Consider the following 19307-nt stretch of genomic DNA (forward strand, 5'->3'; position numbering starts at 1 on the left):
TAAAATTACTTAACTGCTTAAAAAGTTATAATGTATCGACATGAGATTAGTTTACATTATATTTATATGCACAACTGAATCCCCATTCTAAATTCTAAAAAAATGTTTCAATGTGTCCAGACATAATCGGCTACAAAAGTAGAATCTAATATGTTTTGGGTAGTTTAAATGTAAATGAAAGTGTTTTTAAAGGCAACAAACTTCTCAATGTTTGCTCTCCGATAAACTTGTGAGATTTTCATGTATATTTTCACTTGTATCAACACCAAACAAAATATAAGGAAACATGAAATATTTCAAATGATGTAGTGATAAGACAAAACCAGCGTCAGAAAAAAAATTCCAATCATATTAAATCTTTCATATTAAACTGTGAAGACTCTAATAGACATCATAGGGTCATTTATCAAATAGGTGCAAAAACTTTTTAAAGTCTGTGATATTGAATAGACAAGTGAACTCTAGAATATTTACTTTGCTTATAATAAAAATTAATAAAAACAAATTAAATTAGGTCTGGAGAAGCTACATCTGGGAATGGGTTTTCAAATATACTTGGAATAAGAATTGCTACAGTCGAGGTGCTATAAAACTTTAATTATTTCAGAAGAAGCCGATGACAGACAACCCAATGTACAGTTGGCTCCAACGAAATTACCCCCCCCCCCACCTCACCCCAAGCATTTAATACTTTTTAATAATCATATGAACTCCCTAAGGACACAGACATTTTAGCGAATAGATGCTAAACGATTACAAAGGCAATAGGCAAGTTATAAATGACCAATAAATAAAATAAATTAAACTTTGCAAATCAATGTTAAATCTGTAAATGAGATTTATAACTCATTTCCAGTCTTATTTTGTAAAGGAACAATTTCTAATAAAAAAAAAAAACAAACAATTTGTGCTTGTTTCATTTTTTTTTGTTTTAAAATTTTAAAGAATCGGTTTGGAATCGGAAATTAGACTATAATTTTTCCGATTCCAATACGGATTCTGATACCTTAAAAAGTTTGGATTTTTCTGATTCCTGATTCCGATTCTAATTAATCGTCCCAACACTAATATATATATATATATATATATATATATATATATATATATTACCATTTTATCTGTTCAGTTACATATGTTTTAGATGCCGGACGTTTATGATCTAGCAGCCCCGTCAGACTTTACAGATGAGGCTGCTGGATCGTAAACATGGTCCGGCATCCGAAACATGTGTAACTGAACAGATAAAATGATAATTAAAAAATAAAACACATATTTGCTCTGCAATAGTATTGAGCACTCTCTTCAGGTTTTTACTAATTACCAATTTTACTAAATATATATATATATATATATATATATATATATATATATATATATATAGTTAGTTAGTTAGTTAGTTAGTTATAAAATATATATGGTGATTAAGCTACACTGAATATTCCACGTTTCATCCACTCTAGGATTCTTCAGGCTTATGCGCAAATTTTTTGGTTGTCTGTCGTTTTTATATACGCACCTTCTATTGAGATTTTAGTTAGCATATCAGCTTTCTAGTATCCACCGCACCCTTCCTATCAGCCAATGAATATGCACTTACCGGACAAAAGTCTATTTGACCTCTGGTTGATCTATTCCTTTGTGTGTGCTCTATTTTTCCTGGATATCTAGTTTCTTGACCTGTTTCAAATTTAGGTTAGTTTATTTTTTTTGTTAGTTTATATATATATATATGTACATATAAATATATATATATATATATATATATATATATATATATATATATACATATATGTGTGATAGTTTATGCATATTCATATTTATTTAATTTATTTATTTGTTTATTTTCTATTGTTTTTGTTAGTTTTAAAATTATTTTGTATCGCTATCCTAGAGTAAATTTTATTCTGTGAACACAATTGTTTGCTATTTCTCATCTACAGTTTAATAGATGTTGGGGTTCTTTAAAGTACAGGATAGCAAATTTTTCATGAAGGCATAATATACATGGGTCATCTAGGTCCCTACACATGGTAGTTTGTTTTATTATTTTCCATTCGACTGCTGGCGAATGTCCGCTTTCCATGAGTTCCCAGTATTTATTTGCTAGTGTTGTTTTCATACGGTGCTTTTTATTGTTGAATGTACTTTTGTGCTTGAAATCTAAGGAAGTCATACCTACGCAATATTTCTTGTTATTCGGGTTTTCTTTCGCAAATATTGTGGCCTAGTAAACTACGCTTTTGGTTAGACATTTATTTTGAATTGGGCAGATTGTATGGTGTCTACAGTTGCATTTATCTTGTTCGTTATTAGTATTTTTATTTTTATTCTAGTATGGTTGTTGTTGTCAGGGTTTGGTTTATTATTATTATTATTATTATTATTATTATTATTATTATTATTATTATTATTATTATTTCTGCTAGTGTTAGTTTTATTTTTGTCATGGTGTCTACTTTTTTTATTGTTTATTTTGTTGTTGTTTACATTGTTTTTATTTAATATTTTGTTATTATGTGCTTTAATTATCATCTCTAAATTTTCACAACAGCTGTAGGATAACTTTAAGGTATTTTTATTCAAGATTTTGTGTAAGGGGATTGGTTGCGGGAAAGTGTTTTTCAATAAGATCTAGAAATTTCTTGCCAAGTTTTGTTTTTAACATTTGATTGTATGGGGCCGTATACCAAATTATAGTTCTTTTTCTTCTATTTTTAATTTTATTATAGTTATTGGTGTTTTGTTGCTTATATTTGATGTCGATATTTTTGTATCCACTATTTTTTAGGGCTGTTTCATAGATATTGGTTGATCTGTTAAATGCATTTTCATCACTTGAGTTATTACTGAGTCTATTTACGATCGAGTTAGGAATCTGTTTTATAATTGATGGTGGGTGGTTGGACTTAGGGTTTATGTGTATTGGAGTAGCGTTATCTTTCAAATAGGGTTCATATGTTTTTATCTAAATTTAACGCGACATCAAGGAAGTTTGTTATTTTTATGTTAGCTGATACGTCTGCTTTTAGGCCTAATTTTTTCATTTCCTTGTGTATGATTTTCTTAAAGTTATTTCCCTTGACTTTGTTGGAGTCTTTTATTATAGCTAGTCCATCATCTCTATATTCGTCGATATCCGTAGTATCAAATATGCTTGTGAGGGTATATAGAATGAATAATCCCACAAGATCTGATGCCTCTGCAGAATCCCTGACACCCATCGCCAAATCAAACAAATTTGTCATTTTAGTTTTTATCCATTGGTTATTGTTATTTATTAGAACTGATTTTCTACATTTTTTAACGATGTTGATTTCTTCTGAGGATATATCAGTGTATGCCTCGGCAAATTCTAGGGCATTGTTAAAAAGTTCTTTGGATATCGAAGGATAGAAGTCTATGATGTCGAACTGTATAAACGTATTTATTTTTGTTTTCTATATTTTTAAACCAGGTGATTGCTTCAGCAGTATCTGCCCACTGGTTTAGTTCTAGGTCTTGTTTGATTAATTTGTTTACTCTAGAAAGTATTGTTTTGCTAATTCTACCTATTTCTGGTTTAGTTGGGTTTATCAAATGGGTGCTGGGATTATTATTAAAGTCCCATTTGTGGTCTTTAAGCAGAATGTATGCCTCTCTAGGTTTCAATTTGCCAACTTTATCGCTAATTTTTAATTTATCGGTAATTTGTTTACTTTCAGTATTTATTATATCTATGTAGTCGCATTCGTTTGTAACTAGTTTTTTGTAGTTTTTTGTAATGTTTTCTGTGATTAGTTTGTTATATTCTTGTTTATCTATTTTATAATAGACAACCAAAAACTTCGCACATAAGCCTGAAGAATCCTAGAGTGGATGAAACACGGAATATTCAGTGTAGCTTAATCGCCATATATATTTTATAACTAACTAACTAGCTCTACCTACGTATTGAGCACTTTTGAAGTAAATACTTAAAGTTTACGCATAAATTTATACTTTCATATATTAATTTTATGTGAGTAAATGAAGTAGTTATATATATATATATATATATATATATATATATATATATATATATATATCGCTAGATTCAGCCACTCTGATGAGTCATAGATGACGAAACACGTGTCAAGTGGATAATTATATTTTAAACAATATATATACTGCTCCCCATGTGTGGGTACCACACATGGGGAGCGGTATATATATGTGTGGGTAAGCGGTATATATATGTGTGGGTAAGCGGTATATATATGTGTGGGTAAAAGGGAAAATTATTCCCAACTCGCATTGAGGTAAAAATGCACTTAAATATAAATAATTGAATTCATTCAAAAAGTATCGCGAACAAGAATAAATAAATAACATCTATATATATATATATATATATAGAACAAGTAGTTAATAAAACATGTTAAAAATCACTTTGAAAAAGAGTTAAAAACATATTTAATTTTAAAAAGGAAACACTAAATAAGTGTATCCACTTGTCCTTAATCCGCGGAGTTTCGAAGAAATACTTTCCTTCTCATCAGTTCTTATTATAAGCTGTATCTCCTATTTGGTTTTATCGAGCTTTTACATCTGGTTGAAATTACTTTACAAATATTAATTCTTTAATATTTATAATTTACTTTAGTTTTGCCATGGAGTATTTCTTCTTTATAGGCCGGTGAATACTCCAGAAATATGCCTAACTTGGACTTCTACTCTTTGATGTGGATTACACCAGATACAGCTTGGATCTCATTACCTCACTGTTTTAAAAGACAGATACCTTGGATTTTACCGCACAATTTGGAACTAAACCTTTATATCCTTTTCTTCAATTTCCCCTGCTTTGTGACTTCTATTTAATCAATTTTTGATTATGATTTTCCATGTCTTTAGCAAATAGGGCGAATACCGTTATATCTATTTGCTAATATTTTCTCCTCTGAAGAGATGGTAGGCATCGAAACTCTACAGGATAAGGAGAAAAAATTTCTAAAGTATTCTTTGTCTTACTTGGAATAATAAAAAATCCTTGATTTAAATAAAGTTGTTTTTTTTAATTTCATATATATATGTGTGTGTGTGTGTGTGTGTGTGTGTGTGTGTGTGTGTGTGTGTGTGTGTGTGTGTGTGTGTGTGTGTGTGGTCACGAATAGGCTCCTACATGGTTGACTATTTTAAAAAACTGATCACATATAATGATAGAAGATGTATCGAGACACAGGAATGGGTACGTTTGATCTGGCAGAACAGTAGTTCATTAAAATTGTGGGGTCTGCATTCACACCTGGTCCACAAAGTATGGAAATAAAAGATTAAAAAATTAAAAAAAAAAAAAACGTTTACAAGTGTTTTTGATAAGAATACTTTGATAAGTATGTTTTAACTTAAATAGGGATGGTATAATAAAATTGTGGGGTCTGCGTTCGCGCCTGGCCTCCATGAAATGGAAATAGGCACAAACTTTAATAAAAACTTTTCATATCTTTTTTTTTTTTTTTTTTCTTTTTTACACAGTGATCACCACTTATCAAGGCCCGGAAGCCACTCAGGGATAAGGGTTATTGCAAGTACATTACGTTAGTGTTGAGATTTGATGAAGTGTTTACTTAAGGGGGCGGTTCATTAGGAATTTGTTAACATTGGACTTGAAGACATCCAAGTTGTAGTCCGGTGGGAAGCAGGCAGACGGAACAGAGTTCCACAGGCGTGCAGTTCTAAGAAAGAAGCTTTGTTCATGGAATCCGCGTTTTGATTTAGGCACAGATATAGAGTGGGGGAAATTTTTCACAGTGGATTCAGCTAGACGGGTGTTTTTCGTGAAAGATTGGCGAGGGGGGACCAGAGATTGGAGTTCAGACGAGCACCTGCCATGGAAATAACGATAAAACAAGGATAGGCTCGCAACGTCTCTTCTGTGGGGAGAGGTTGCAGGGTAGAGAAAAGGGCATCCCCCACTAAGCCACGAAGTCTATTTTGTACTCTGTCAAGGCAGGATAGGCTGTTTTTAGCAGCTCCTGCCCAGATATAGCAACAGTATTCCATCCTTGGACGTACTTGGCTTTTATATAGATAGAGAATTGCATCAGTAGTGAGATATCTTCTGGAGCGGTAGAAGGATCCCACCATCTTTCCAGCGACCTTGGCAACAGACTTGATGTACGTGTTCATTTCAGATCAGGAGTAAAGGTCAAACCCAGAAGCTTGTCAAAACACGGGGTCTCACGCAGACGAGAGCCATCCATCCCAATTGATGCCAGATGGGGATCAGAGCGTTCATGATGTAAGGATAGGAGTTTGGTTTTGGATGCATTAAAGGTAATCAGCCACATCTTCCCCCACTGAACCATGCGCTCGAGATCAGAGGAGAGAGAATCAGAGAGAACTTTGTCATTTACAGCCTTTGATGTGTTGCCGTAGATGGTCGTGTCATCAGCATAGATGTCAACGAATGATTTAAGTATGTGTTTATGGAGATCATTGATGTAGATCAGGAAGAGAGTTGGACCCAGTATGGACCCCTGAGGGACTCCAGCATTTATATTGCAGGCCTCCAATTTTTGTCCATCTACCACTACTCTTATGAGCCTATCGGAGAGAAATGATTTAATGATTGAGAAAACATTTCCAGTTATACCGTAGCTGGAAATCTTGTGAAGTAGACCCTTATCTGCGTAAGTATATTTTGATAATTATGTTTCAGTTTGAAGAAATATGGTATAATAAAATTATGGGGTGTTCATTCGCACCTGACCTCCATAGAATGGAAATATGTCACAAAGTTTAACAAGGTTTTTTAATATAGATCCACAGAATATTGTGATAAGTGTTTCAGTGTGAACAGGTATGGTATAATAAATTATGGGGTTTATCTATTTTATTTTTACTTTCATCATATTTTGCTTTGGTTTTGATATCCCCAAATTCGAAGCTATTTCTTTACAACCCTTCCTTTTCCTGACCTATCATACTTTCATAAATCAATAATCAATTCTATGTTAAGAAAACCAATTAAGTTTTGACTTTCTTTTCTTTGATTGGAACGCCGTTGTGAATGCAATATATTTCTCCGATAGCCCAGGTGATGGTTGGAAGCTGATTTGAAAGCAGAACCGGAAGGAGACTGACGACGACTCGAAGACGAATTCGACTACTAGACGAAACCACGGGTAACGCTACAGGTATCGGCTAGAGGTGCATTTCAATCACGAGCCTATGCACCTGAGCTGAGCTGCACGGAGGCGTTACATATATATATGTGTGTGTGTGTGTGGAATGGGTTCTAGTCTAGCCACACTGAGGAGCTGTGATACAGCGAAACAGTCAGTCTGTTTATGACTTATATATATATATATATATATATATATATATATATATATATATATACGAGCAAACAGTTAATAAAACATGTTAAAAAACACTTTGAAATGAGTTATTTAATCTGAAAAAGAAACACTAGATAAGTGGATAGCCCTTAATCTGCGGAGTTTCGAAGAAATACTTTCCTTCTCATCAGAGGGTAGTTATTAGCAAAATGCAGGATCGGATTTTGCATGCAAATGTATTTGATGAAACAAGTAAGTCAAAGATCTTACTTGAAAACAAAAAAAGTGAAGCAGAGGGAATATGGTGAAGAAAAAGGTGATTACACATGAATGGATAGTCTGGTGGAAGATAAATAATCCAGTGACGGTAAAAGCCAAATATATAATTTCAAGAAAGTTAATTGAATTTCCATTTGCACAAGTAAAATCCAAAAATCCCGTAATTGGTAGAAGATGGTCCATAATAATCCAAAGGCAGAAATCCATGGAAAACTTCACAAAACTGTGTACAAGGAAAAAATTCCAATAATATTAATAAAAGAAAAATAAGATATGCTTTTCATTCTACTGCCGAGATTATATATTTTTATATATTTATATATATATAAGGAAGGAGATAGTAATAATGAATATTTAATTATTGTTAAAAAATTAACAATAACAACAGCATCAAAATAACTTTAAAAGCGATAACAATTAACACATAATTTCAGTAGGGGCTCGTAGAATGATGGTATATGCACTCACATATAGAATCTATAGTTCGAGGTTCAAGCCCTAGAACACTCAAGCTATGCTTCTGGGCTGTAGAAGAGTGAAACATGTGTATCTATATTACTGTTTATATATATATATATATATATATATATATATATATATATATATATATATATATATATATATATATATATATATATATATTTTAATTTATAGTTATTTTTTAAATAAAAAACCATTGATTTTTAAAGGTCTTAAAATCTTAGCCATTAGATACACACGTTACAATAAAATTGATGCAATAATTACTGTGTTTAAGATTATAATTAATCTTAGCTAAATTCCCTTTTAGCAATTAAATTCTTGTTGTACTCTTTTCTAGAAACCAGTTTTATTTTTTGTTATTTCTCCAGCTCAGTAATTGTACACTGCACCACTGCTGGCACATACACTGTAGGTTTAGAGATTGTGTGAAAAAAAAATAAGAAGGATTATTTTTTTAAACATTGTTCAGAGATTCTAAAGATATCAAATGACTGCATTTTTTTATGCTAAAAATTCGTTGGTATTTGCAATCCTGAAAATATTTAAATATCAGTGAAAATAGTCTTTGTGGTGGTGGCAGTGGTGGTGGTCGTGATGGTAGTGGTAGTGATAGATAAAATAAAAGAATTCTGTAATTGTTCCTTTCACAAGCAACTTCAAAAGCAGTCATTCGCCCACAGCAGAAAAAAAAAGGAATTTCATTTTTTATGTCAACTCTGCAAAATACAAAATACTCTTTTGTGGTTCGTTTAACAAGAACCACAAGACAAACAATCATCATTAAAACTAAACTTTCATTTGACTCTGAAGGAAATGTGGATTCATACGTATTTTCCAAACAAAAAATGTTCTCTGTGCGTAGATGTCTTCTGAATCATCTCTATTTTGTTCCTTTTGTACCTGTTAATAATTTATGGCTCCAAGACTACTTAACAGAAAATTTAACTTAACACCAAATTTGGTATGAGGCATCCTTAAAATGATAGTTGTGTTAGGTAAAGGTAAATTGTTGACACTACCACTGACTTCATTACTAATACTAAAAGCAATAAACATATATAAGCTCGAAAATTATTGCACAGATTTGCATCAAATTTGACATGAAGCACCTTTGGCATGTTGGATGTGTCATAGGGTGTTAATATTCTCATACTACTATTAATGTAGATATTAGTTCCATTATTACTACTACTACTGATGATGATGATGAATACTTATGAGTTAAAAACTATTGAAATAAAATATACTAAGTTTTAGCATGAAGCACTGTTGTCAAAAGAGTTGTACGAAGACTGATAAATTTATACTACTGCTACTATAACAACACTGAACAAACAATAAACACTTATGAGTTAAAAACAATTGGTAGAATTTATTTAATTTTAGCTTGGGGGGGGGTCTTGCCCGGTCGTAAAATATGCTTAAATATATTTTAGTTCATGTAGATTTTGTATTTATTATTACAGAGCCAATTCTATAATGAATATCATATTGAACTTGATATATAGTATTGATTTAAAAAAAATTTTTAAATAATGATTTGGATGCCATGAGTTAGAAGCGAAACAACAAATTTGGTTCTCCAGCTGCGTTCCCTAGTGTTTGAGCTATCGACAGATAGATAAGAAAGATTTAAAATTAAACCACTTCAAGCTATGCATTAATTTATGCATTCACAAAAGTAATAGAAATATGTCAACAAGTTGAAATGGACATTTTTGCATTTCAATTTGCCAACATATTTCTGTATGCGTTATTCATCCATCAAAACAAAGATTTTACTCGTTATAAATCGTCCTTTGTGTATGATTACTATTTCTTATTAATTTCAATGTGTTGTAACCGGTAGTTTAAGAGTTTATAGATTAAACTACTTGACAGAATTACACCAAATTTGGCATGAAGCAGCCTTAAGATGCTAGCTGTGTCAGGTAAAGGTAAAAATATTAACAAATATTTACAAACACACATGCATACATTTAATGTTTTATTTATATAGATATTATTATGCCTCTTTGAGCAGAACTGAATAATCTCATGTCAATTTTACAATCTCATAGAATTTATATTTAAAATCAGTCAAATTTCTTAATAACAGACCTAAATAGCATTGGATCTGCCAAATCCATATTTGAAGGGCCTAGTGAGTTAAATGTGGATGTTTCAGTCCATTTTTTTTTTTTTTTTAGTTTCTTCAGCTAATCACTTTTCCTGGACAACACCAGCACACCAGTAACGCCACTATTAAAGATCATCAATAATAATGAAAATAAGTTTTAAATGATATTTGAATGTACATATGTAGACATTTGCAAACAAAATTCTTCAGCGTTTTATTTTTTTTATAGTTTTTAACTATCACATATTTTTATACTAACGTTTTTTAAGTTTTTTTTAATACAAATTTGCATACTAAAAATGTACAAAATTTGTTAACCCTTTCCTCAAAGACACCAAGAAATAAATTATTTGATTGGTGTATATCTGACCCAGAAGTGGGTAGCTTTTAACGTATGATAGGCTGGAAATGAGTGATTATCTGATTATTTCATCTCAATTCTAAATTATAAAAAATGTTTGTTTTTGTTTTTGTTAACATCCATTATTGCAGGCCATTTTTTGGAGAAGGGGTGTAAGGCTACAGATTTACTAACTTAAAAAATAATAGAGATCATACTTTTTTAGCCTGCAACAAAGTGCCAGTAAATAAAAATAAATAAACAAAAGATGATTTAAGACTTTACTGTTCAATCAACCGAAACTGATAACTAGGCACGGCCAAAAAATGGAAGAAAAACGAAATTGTGTTTTTTTAAAATAATTTAAAATCTATCCAAATCCATTATTCTTGAGCAACTGTCTTATGAAAAGCAGAATAATATAAAACTTTTTCTTCTGTTTTTAATAGAATTTTAAATTCTAAATTTTTTTTATTTTTAACACCATTCACCGCCATTTTTGTCTCGATGAATAAAACATTTGAAAATTTTTTTAAAAAGGTTTTTGAACCAATTAATTTCTTTTTGTCTATTTAGGATCAGAATATGCAAAAATATTATAAGTATCTGAATTTATAATAATTCCATCTTTTATCTCACTCTATAGATTTTGCATGGCGAAATTAAAAAATCCAAAATTTAATGATAGTTTGGAAGAAACTACAGTAGCCTTTACAAGACAAAACAAATTTATTTAGTCCTGTAGATTTCCATGCATTTTTAACGTTTGTTTTGATGATTAAGTGAAGATTCAACTTTATAACGGTTTAATTCTTTTTTCATAAGTTATATGTGTTGAAGATAACTCCTGCATCTAGTATCACGCTTGGTCATCATGACCCTGTCTTGCCATCAGGATCAAGTGTTTCTGGATGAGAGAATGTGGTAGATGCAAAAGACCCCACACTTTAAACTAAGTCAAGTGCAAATCACAGCAAAAAGGAAAAGGGGGAGATAACAACTGCGTGCAAGTCTTATTATAGATGAGGCAATATAACGTAACAACAAATTACCGAAACAAATTATCGGCTTTGCAACAAAATGCATAGTCGATTTTTTCTTTTTTGGTATTGACTTATCAAAGTATTTCCTATTTAATGGTATATTAGCAATATTGGGCTCACTAAAAGAAAATTATTAATTCATTTTTCGAAAATTTAAAAGTAGTATTCTTCATAAAATAATGAAAATGTATAATTTTTTTTTGCTAATTTGATTGATAATAATTATTATTAACATATTCAATGAATTTCACACTTCAAAACACAATGAATGAAAAATTAAACAAAATTCAAAATTCGGATTTTTAACCCCAAAATCTGATATGTGCACAGTTGTTTTTTTTATCTACAATCCTCACCCTCCCCACAATACAATATATTTTGTTCAGTTCTGGCTAATTATTGTAAGTATATTTGTAACCACAAATAAAGAGGGGGGTTGTAGGTAAATTATATATATGTAAACATCGATTATGAAAAAAAGTACACCGTTATTAAGTTCATTCTTTACTTAATAATCGGTGAAATTTGTATATTGATTGGATAATTACTTGATTTTTGGTAGATTTTTAAAGAGAGACTTTGTCAAAAAATACTTACTCCCTCCTTCTGTTTCGGCCGTGCCTACAGTTAACCAACTTCTTTCGTTTTTGTTTCTTTACATTTATGTAATTTCTTGGATATCAATTTGTGAGGTGGGTGGGGTAAATATTTCTTTTTTTAATGTTTAAAAAAGATTATAACATCTGGTCCACAGCTTGGTGATTATTATTGTATGATGATTAGGAAGTGTGTGATCATTAAATGTTCAATTTATATGCTCAAGTTATCTTGCATTCCAAAGACTATTTTGGTTTTTCTTTGCTTTAAGCCAACTTCGTTTAGTAAACTTCATCAAATCAGCTGCAAATTTAAAAAATAAGAACCCTATAACTTCTTTATTTTAAAAACAAATAGAATTTTTACAGATAATTTTGAACACACTCTTGGGTAATTTTGGATGTAATTTTGCAAATACACTTACAAATAATATTTTGTTGTGAGATAAAAATGCAACTACCAGTAATCCTGGGAAACATAAATAAGCAAAACATTGATTTACCATAAAAGAAATCAACCTAACAAACAAATTTTCATAATGAAAATTTTGTAAATAAATGTAAATGCAGTTCCACAATAACATGAATCCCTATTATCAAATCTACTTTACCAAAATTTGTGACCTGTGTCCAGAGGTTGAAATCCTTTTTTATGAGACCAAATCTGACTTGTTTCTGTATGAAACTGACACTGAATGATTTCAATAAGATTATAAGTTATTCTAGCATGATCTTGAAACACACTCTTCAAAATTGACATGGACATGTATTTTATACTTATATCAGGGATGGTTTTCCATGTGGTAGGGATATCTCAAATTTTGCTTTTGTTCACTGCATCTCTTTCGTGTTTATTCTTTATTGTCCTCACAATGATAGAATTAGGGCCATTAAGCAAATCACTACAAAAATTGACCAGAGTGCAAGATCGTGGGGAGACTTCTGGCCCTTTGGAAGTCACAAATGGAGTGAAACAGGTGTGCTTTGGCTCATTCCTGTTCTCTGCGATGCTGATGAATGCCTTCAGAGAGGCTGATGTAGGCATTGAAATCAAGTACAGATTTGATGGATCAGTTTTCAACCTCGGGAAGCTACAAGCAAAATCCAGGGTTGCAACAGATACCGTAAATGACTTTCTGTTGCTGATGATTGTGTCCTTAACTTAAATCTCTGTGGCAAACATGAAGTATAGTGCAAACATATTCTCAGGGACAAACTCTTGGGAGAACCCAACATTTTCATCGGGGGGGGGGGGGCTCAATGTGGTTGACAAGTGCTCTCTTGCAATGTAGTCATTGACGATGAAATCAACACCAGACTCACTAAAGCAAGCACTGTGTTTGGCAGACTCCACAAGAATGCATGAGATAGAAGAGGCATCACCTCCATGACAAAGATCAAAGTCTATAAAGTTGTCATACTCATCAACTTACTCTATGGATGCGAATCATGGATTGTCTACCAACAGCACACTAGAAAATTAAATCACTTCAACACCACCAGACTAAGGAAACTGCTTGACATAGGCTGGCAGGAAAGGATACCAGACACAGAAGTCCTCACTCGTGCTGAACTCCCAAGCATCCCCACTATCCTGATGAAGGTTCAGCTTTGCTAGGCTGGTCATGTAGCCCGCATGCCAGACTATAAACTGCCCAAGATCTTCTGTTTGCTGGCAAGCATTTCCATGGCGGCCAGAGAAAATGAATTAAAGACACTCTGAAAGCATCGCTGAAGGCCTTCAATGTTGATCCGTCATCATGGGAGTAGACAGTTTTAGATAGAAGCAAGTAGCAGGTTGCTGTTCTTGACAGTGCCCGCAAATATGAAAGAAACCGAAAAGTTGCTGCAGAAAAGTGCAGAAAGAATAGGAAAAACAATGTTTTGAAGCACTCGACATCTACGATTCCTTGCAATCGAACTTTTCAAGCAAAGATTGGGCTTATCAACCATTTCCGCACTCACTGATGATGACTCCCCCCCCCCACTCCACCCTACAGGATGATCAGATAGTCTTCGTTGTTCCGACACAAAAAATGACAACATCCTGTCTGTTTAATTCATTTAATTTATTATTCTACTAAAATTCACATCCGGACTTTAATATTTATACCATAGAATGGTTGTTCTATTCCAACTGATGATGAAGAAATATTGACAAATTCATTCCCATACCTGATGCTGACAAATCGTTTGCAAGCCTTCTGGATCTTTTTTCTAACAACTTGACCTGAACAGTGTACTGTTCTATCTCTGTTGAGTTCTTCTGATCACTTGTTTCCATTAATATCCTTTTTCATCACAGAACATATTAATATTTGTGGGTTGATTTTGAAATTCTGCTACATTTTATTTTCAGAAAAAACGGATATGCCTTGTGATGCCTCTGATATATCTGATTGTTTTTCACTTATATTGAGAGTTTCAGATCCTCTAAAAATTCTAACAAACCAAACGGCCAGCCATGGTACACTCCTAAGTGTGCTCTGTCGTTACTTACAGAAACCACTATTTCAATTGCGATAAATGAAATAGCTGCCCTGAAACCAAAGCTACTTTTGTAACTGCTCGCAACTGCTGCAAATATACGAAATGCAAGCGAGTCGTATACCCAATCTGCTAAATCCAGATTTGCTGAGCAGTTCTGGAGAATAACAAACAGGGTAGTGAACAGATCTAAAACATCTATTTCAACCAACCATACTTACTGAGCCAGAAATGATTTTCCTCAGCATCTGACAAATCCAAACACGGAAAAGTATTTTTTAATTAAATTCCACAGTTAGTGATCAGAGTCATCTAGGTCCAGAATTTCTCCTATGGCTAAAAATATACTAAGTGATATCTATATATCTTTTCTGGGTGTTTTTAACTTATCAAGAACCTTAATATCAGTAAAGTAACCAGTCCTGATAACATTCCAGAACTTGCTTCTACTCTTATAAAACTATTCAATAATTGCTTTTCCTTGAAAAATTTGGTCAGTTTGTTCAGTATTCAACAATAATGCATCTCAGCACAGATCAGTCTCCTGTATTTCATGAGTTGTTTGAATTTGTGATAAATCAAGTTGTCACCTCAGGTTGATGATGTCTTTTTGAATCTTCATAGTAATTTTACGAATTAAACACAAGAGTAAAATTGTGATTAATGAAAAAAATTAAAAAGCTGGTAATTATCAAACATCATTTAATTTGATTTTTTTTCACGGCTATGAAAAAATATACAAAATTGCAGGGACACACGCCCTTGCCCCCCTCCCCTCTACTTCTATGTATTTACAATCTATCACTTAATATAGACAGGATGAAACACAAATTAGAAATAACATGAATTATTAATTAAACAAGAAAAAAATTCAAATCTAAACGAAAACAAGATGGATGCCAAAAGTCATTTATAATAGATTTGTGCTTCTTCACACAATATGGTAATATTAAGTTAAAAAAAGAAAATGTCTAATATTTGAATTTGTTGCTGTTGATGTCATAGAAAACATATTTTATAAATGAAGAGAGAATAGTGATCGATGACATGAAATTATGTCAAGAAACTCATAAGAAAATGTCGAATTCTCAAATAAATAGTTAACGAGAATCAATTTCTCAAAATTTCTAAATCGAACTATGACGTAATCGAAATAAAGAAACACCTGTGGATATGTTAAACAACGCTACTGGTACTTAAACATGAAGAAAAGTATTCACAGGAAAAGAACAAACAATTCTTAGTTCAAAACGTGTCTAACTTTTGAAGAGGATATATTTATATTTTTCCATGAAATGCATAACAATTTTGTTTTAACTTGATAATTACATCTTATGCTTAAAAAAATGAATCTTTTAATTTAAATGGAAAATTCATTTACGAATTTACAGACGGTGGGATTGTCTGGCTTGCTATTTAGTTTACAATGCAAAATTTTCCAATGCTTTTTTAATAGGATAGAACTAAATTATTGCGAGTTAAAAAATGTGCACGTCATTTCCGATGACCTAAAGAAAACTTTTGGTTTTACTTTTTTTTATTTTTTCTTCTTTGAATATTTTTTCTTTGATTATTGAAAGGTGGGAAGGACATCGTGATATTAAAAAAAAAAATGATGCCGGGTGTTAGGAAAATAAAAAACGTTAGCGCAATTGAAATGGTGTGAAATGAAATTGAGCGAGAACAATGGTGGCTAACTTAAAGAAATGCGAAAACGCCCAAAAAACGAGGGAGGAGAGGGAGAAAACCTTAGATTATGGAAGCAGATTTGCGTTCTCCCTTCACCCAGACTTTCATATGACGAAAAGGATATTATTTACACATTGCTCCTTTTATTATAAAGTGGAGGGTATTTAAGCATGTTAAATCCAGTTTCAGAACATGTGTGTGTGTGTGTGTGTGTGTGTGTGTGTGTGTGTGTGTGTGTGTGTGTGTGTGTGTGTGTGTGTGTGTGTGTGTGTGCGTGTGCGTGTGCGCATATGTGTGTGTGCACGCGCATGTGTGTGTGTGTGTGTGTGTGTGTGTGTGTGTGTGTGTGTGTGTGTGTGTGTGTGTGTGTGTGTGTGTGATAAATTCTAAAACGTTAAAAGACAAACAAACATTCACTTCTTCAGGAATTATTCATGTAAAGTCATGTAAAATTACAATTGTTTATTCTTGCTAATTTTTAAAAAATATTTTAATAACATTTTTATAACTACATTTCGAAATACCATTTTTATAACTACATTTCGAAATAACATTTTTATAACTACATTTCGAAATAACATTTTTATAACTACATTTCGAAATAACATTTTTATAACTACATTTCGAAACTACAAAAGCATTTCTAGTTTAATACAAATGTTTTAACATAAATGTATCAGCACAAACGTTTCCTCAAAATAAATAAAAATGTGTGCCTAAAAAATGTAAAACAAACTGCATATTATACTGAAATAAATAAACTTAAATTATTGATTATTTGAAACTTGATTGGGAAAAAATTAAAAATTGCCCCTAAGGTACAAGGATTTCTCTTTCAGTCCTTTTCACTGACCAAATAGGACAGAAAAGATAAAGTGTGGTTCGTTCACTGGTTCAGTTCATTATAACTGATATTTTGTTCCAAAACGTATGTCATTAATTTGCTTCTTTTTCTTTTTGTTTTTGTTTCCACAAATTCTCCCCCCCCCTCCAATTTGTTTCTCAGTTCGCATTTTCAATCTAAAAATAAATAAATAAATAAATAAATGTGCGTCAAATTCAACCGTTTCTTTTTTCTTCCAGACGTTTTGACAAGTGCTCAAATTTTAGAAATAGACTTTTTATTGCCATCCCATTTCATTTAATAATTTTCGTCTTTTAAATGGAAACCAAAATTAGATATTTAATTTTTATCTGTTCACTATTCAACAATTTCCAATGTTTGAAAGATGTGTTATTTTTGCACGTTACTGTGTTTGTCATAAAACATTCATTCTGTGAAAAAAATGAATGAAGAAAAAGATAACAAGACGTGAAAATGACCAATGATATCTAAATATTTACTGATTAAACAAAAATAATTAATCATTCATTTTGTGTTGTTTTCGCCGTCTTATAAAAATAAATAAATAAATTCCATACCAAAGGTTCCATATGGAATTCAGAAACCGATGGCATTCACCTCAAGACAAAAAAATGAAAGTAGAAAAAGACCAGACTCACCTTGTCAATCGGTTAACAATGAATTTAAGTGAAATGTCCGTTTTAGTCAGTTCTTTCTCATTAAATTAATGTTTTGCTTTGATGATAAACACGTAGGTGTAAGCAGGTTCCCAATCGTAGAATACGGTATTGTGTTACGCATTTGCGATTCTGCGATTCTCTTCTTCTTCCTCCTCTTTTTCTTCTTCTCTTATCGATTTTCGTAAAAGGGGAGGAAGACTCGTTACCAAAGCAACAGAACAACCGCCGTCCATGCGAGAGTGATCGATACTGCGAGCATTTAGTATGAGTAGGCGTTGGGACTTGCAACGGAAGAATACTAAAGAAAAGAAAAACGCTAAACAGAGACGGTGTGGGGGGGGGGGCGTCATTATTTGTAGTACTAGTAAGTGTGGATAAAGGTGGAAGCTGAGAAGAAGAGAAACTAAGATTGTTAAAATGCTATACTCAAGAGGAGTGCTTATTTTCTTATCTGTCCGTCGTTTTCAAGGGAAAGAGCTATTTTGGTCTCTTCCTATTTTTTCATCTTTAGATTCTTTGTCTTTAATTTTTATCATTTTCGTTTTTATTTATTTGTATTTATTTGCTTCTCCACGAAAGCAAAATGTGGCCCGAGGTCGTTTTTAATGTGGGGGGAAAACAGCCCCCTCCCCCCAAAAAAAGGCAAAAGGGGCACTCTGGTAGGGACCAAAAATAATAATTGTTCTAGTATAGAGGGTTTCCACTCCATTGACCGAGGACAAATTAACTTAAATGTAGCATCAGAACAGATACTACACTTCATTTTTATTTATTAGGAAAAAATAATCAGTATTAATAAGCATATAGTTTTACTTGCACCCTCCCCCATGACGAGGGTAAAGTTAGACATAAGGACGATTTTAAATGTGGAAAAGAAAATCTATCCAAAACGGGAAGAAAAAAGTGGAAACAAAAATAACCATGTGGTTTTCCTTTCCATTCCCTCTTACGAGTTATCAGACACGACTGTAAACAGCACCCCCTACCAACCTCTTTAGAAAGTAGGAATTCGGTTTACCTGTTTGTCGAAAATTTGGGGTTGTCTCCAAAATTCGTCTTTTAGGGAAACATGTCATTTAAAAAAAAGGAAAAAGAAAGGTAATTCAATTACTCAAGTAAAAACGGAAAAAGAACACACGCAAGACTCTAAAATTAAATTTAAAAGTCCAAAAATTTATTTAGGGAATTAGGTGATCGGTGGCTTTTTATTTCCCAAGGCAATGGTAAGAATTTACCACTAGCAAAACAATAAAGAAAAAATATGCATATATTTGTAAAGAACAAAGGGAATTTCAAATACAATTAAAAATATTACAGAAGGTGGGGGGGGGAACAAATACAGTGATACCATGAAGTCCCAAATGGAGAGATATCTCCCCCCATAAAAGGTAAAAATTACTAAAGAACATTCTCGTTCCCTCTAGGACACAATGGAAAAAAGGCAAG

General features: G+C 32.2%; 1 protein-coding gene across 1 annotated transcript in view; it reads right to left on the reverse strand.

Moving 5' to 3' along the window:
- The window catches only part of LOC145276847 (putative peptidylglycine alpha-hydroxylating monooxygenase 1), a 132127-nt gene extending 113800 nt beyond the window's left edge, over nt 1-18327 (reverse strand). Inside the window, exon 1 of the mRNA XM_080128210.1 lies at nt 17841-18327. The gene's annotated coding sequence lies outside the window, so the exon portion shown is untranslated. The remainder of the gene's footprint in view (nt 1-17840) is intronic.
- Between the last annotated feature and the right edge of the window lie 980 nt (nt 18328-19307).

Source organism: Euprymna scolopes, chromosome 5 (assembly GCF_053919585.1).
Source record: "Euprymna scolopes isolate OS-2025 chromosome 5, ASM5391958v1, whole genome shotgun sequence".
Taxonomy (NCBI): Eukaryota; Metazoa; Mollusca; class Cephalopoda; order Sepiida; family Sepiolidae; genus Euprymna; species Euprymna scolopes.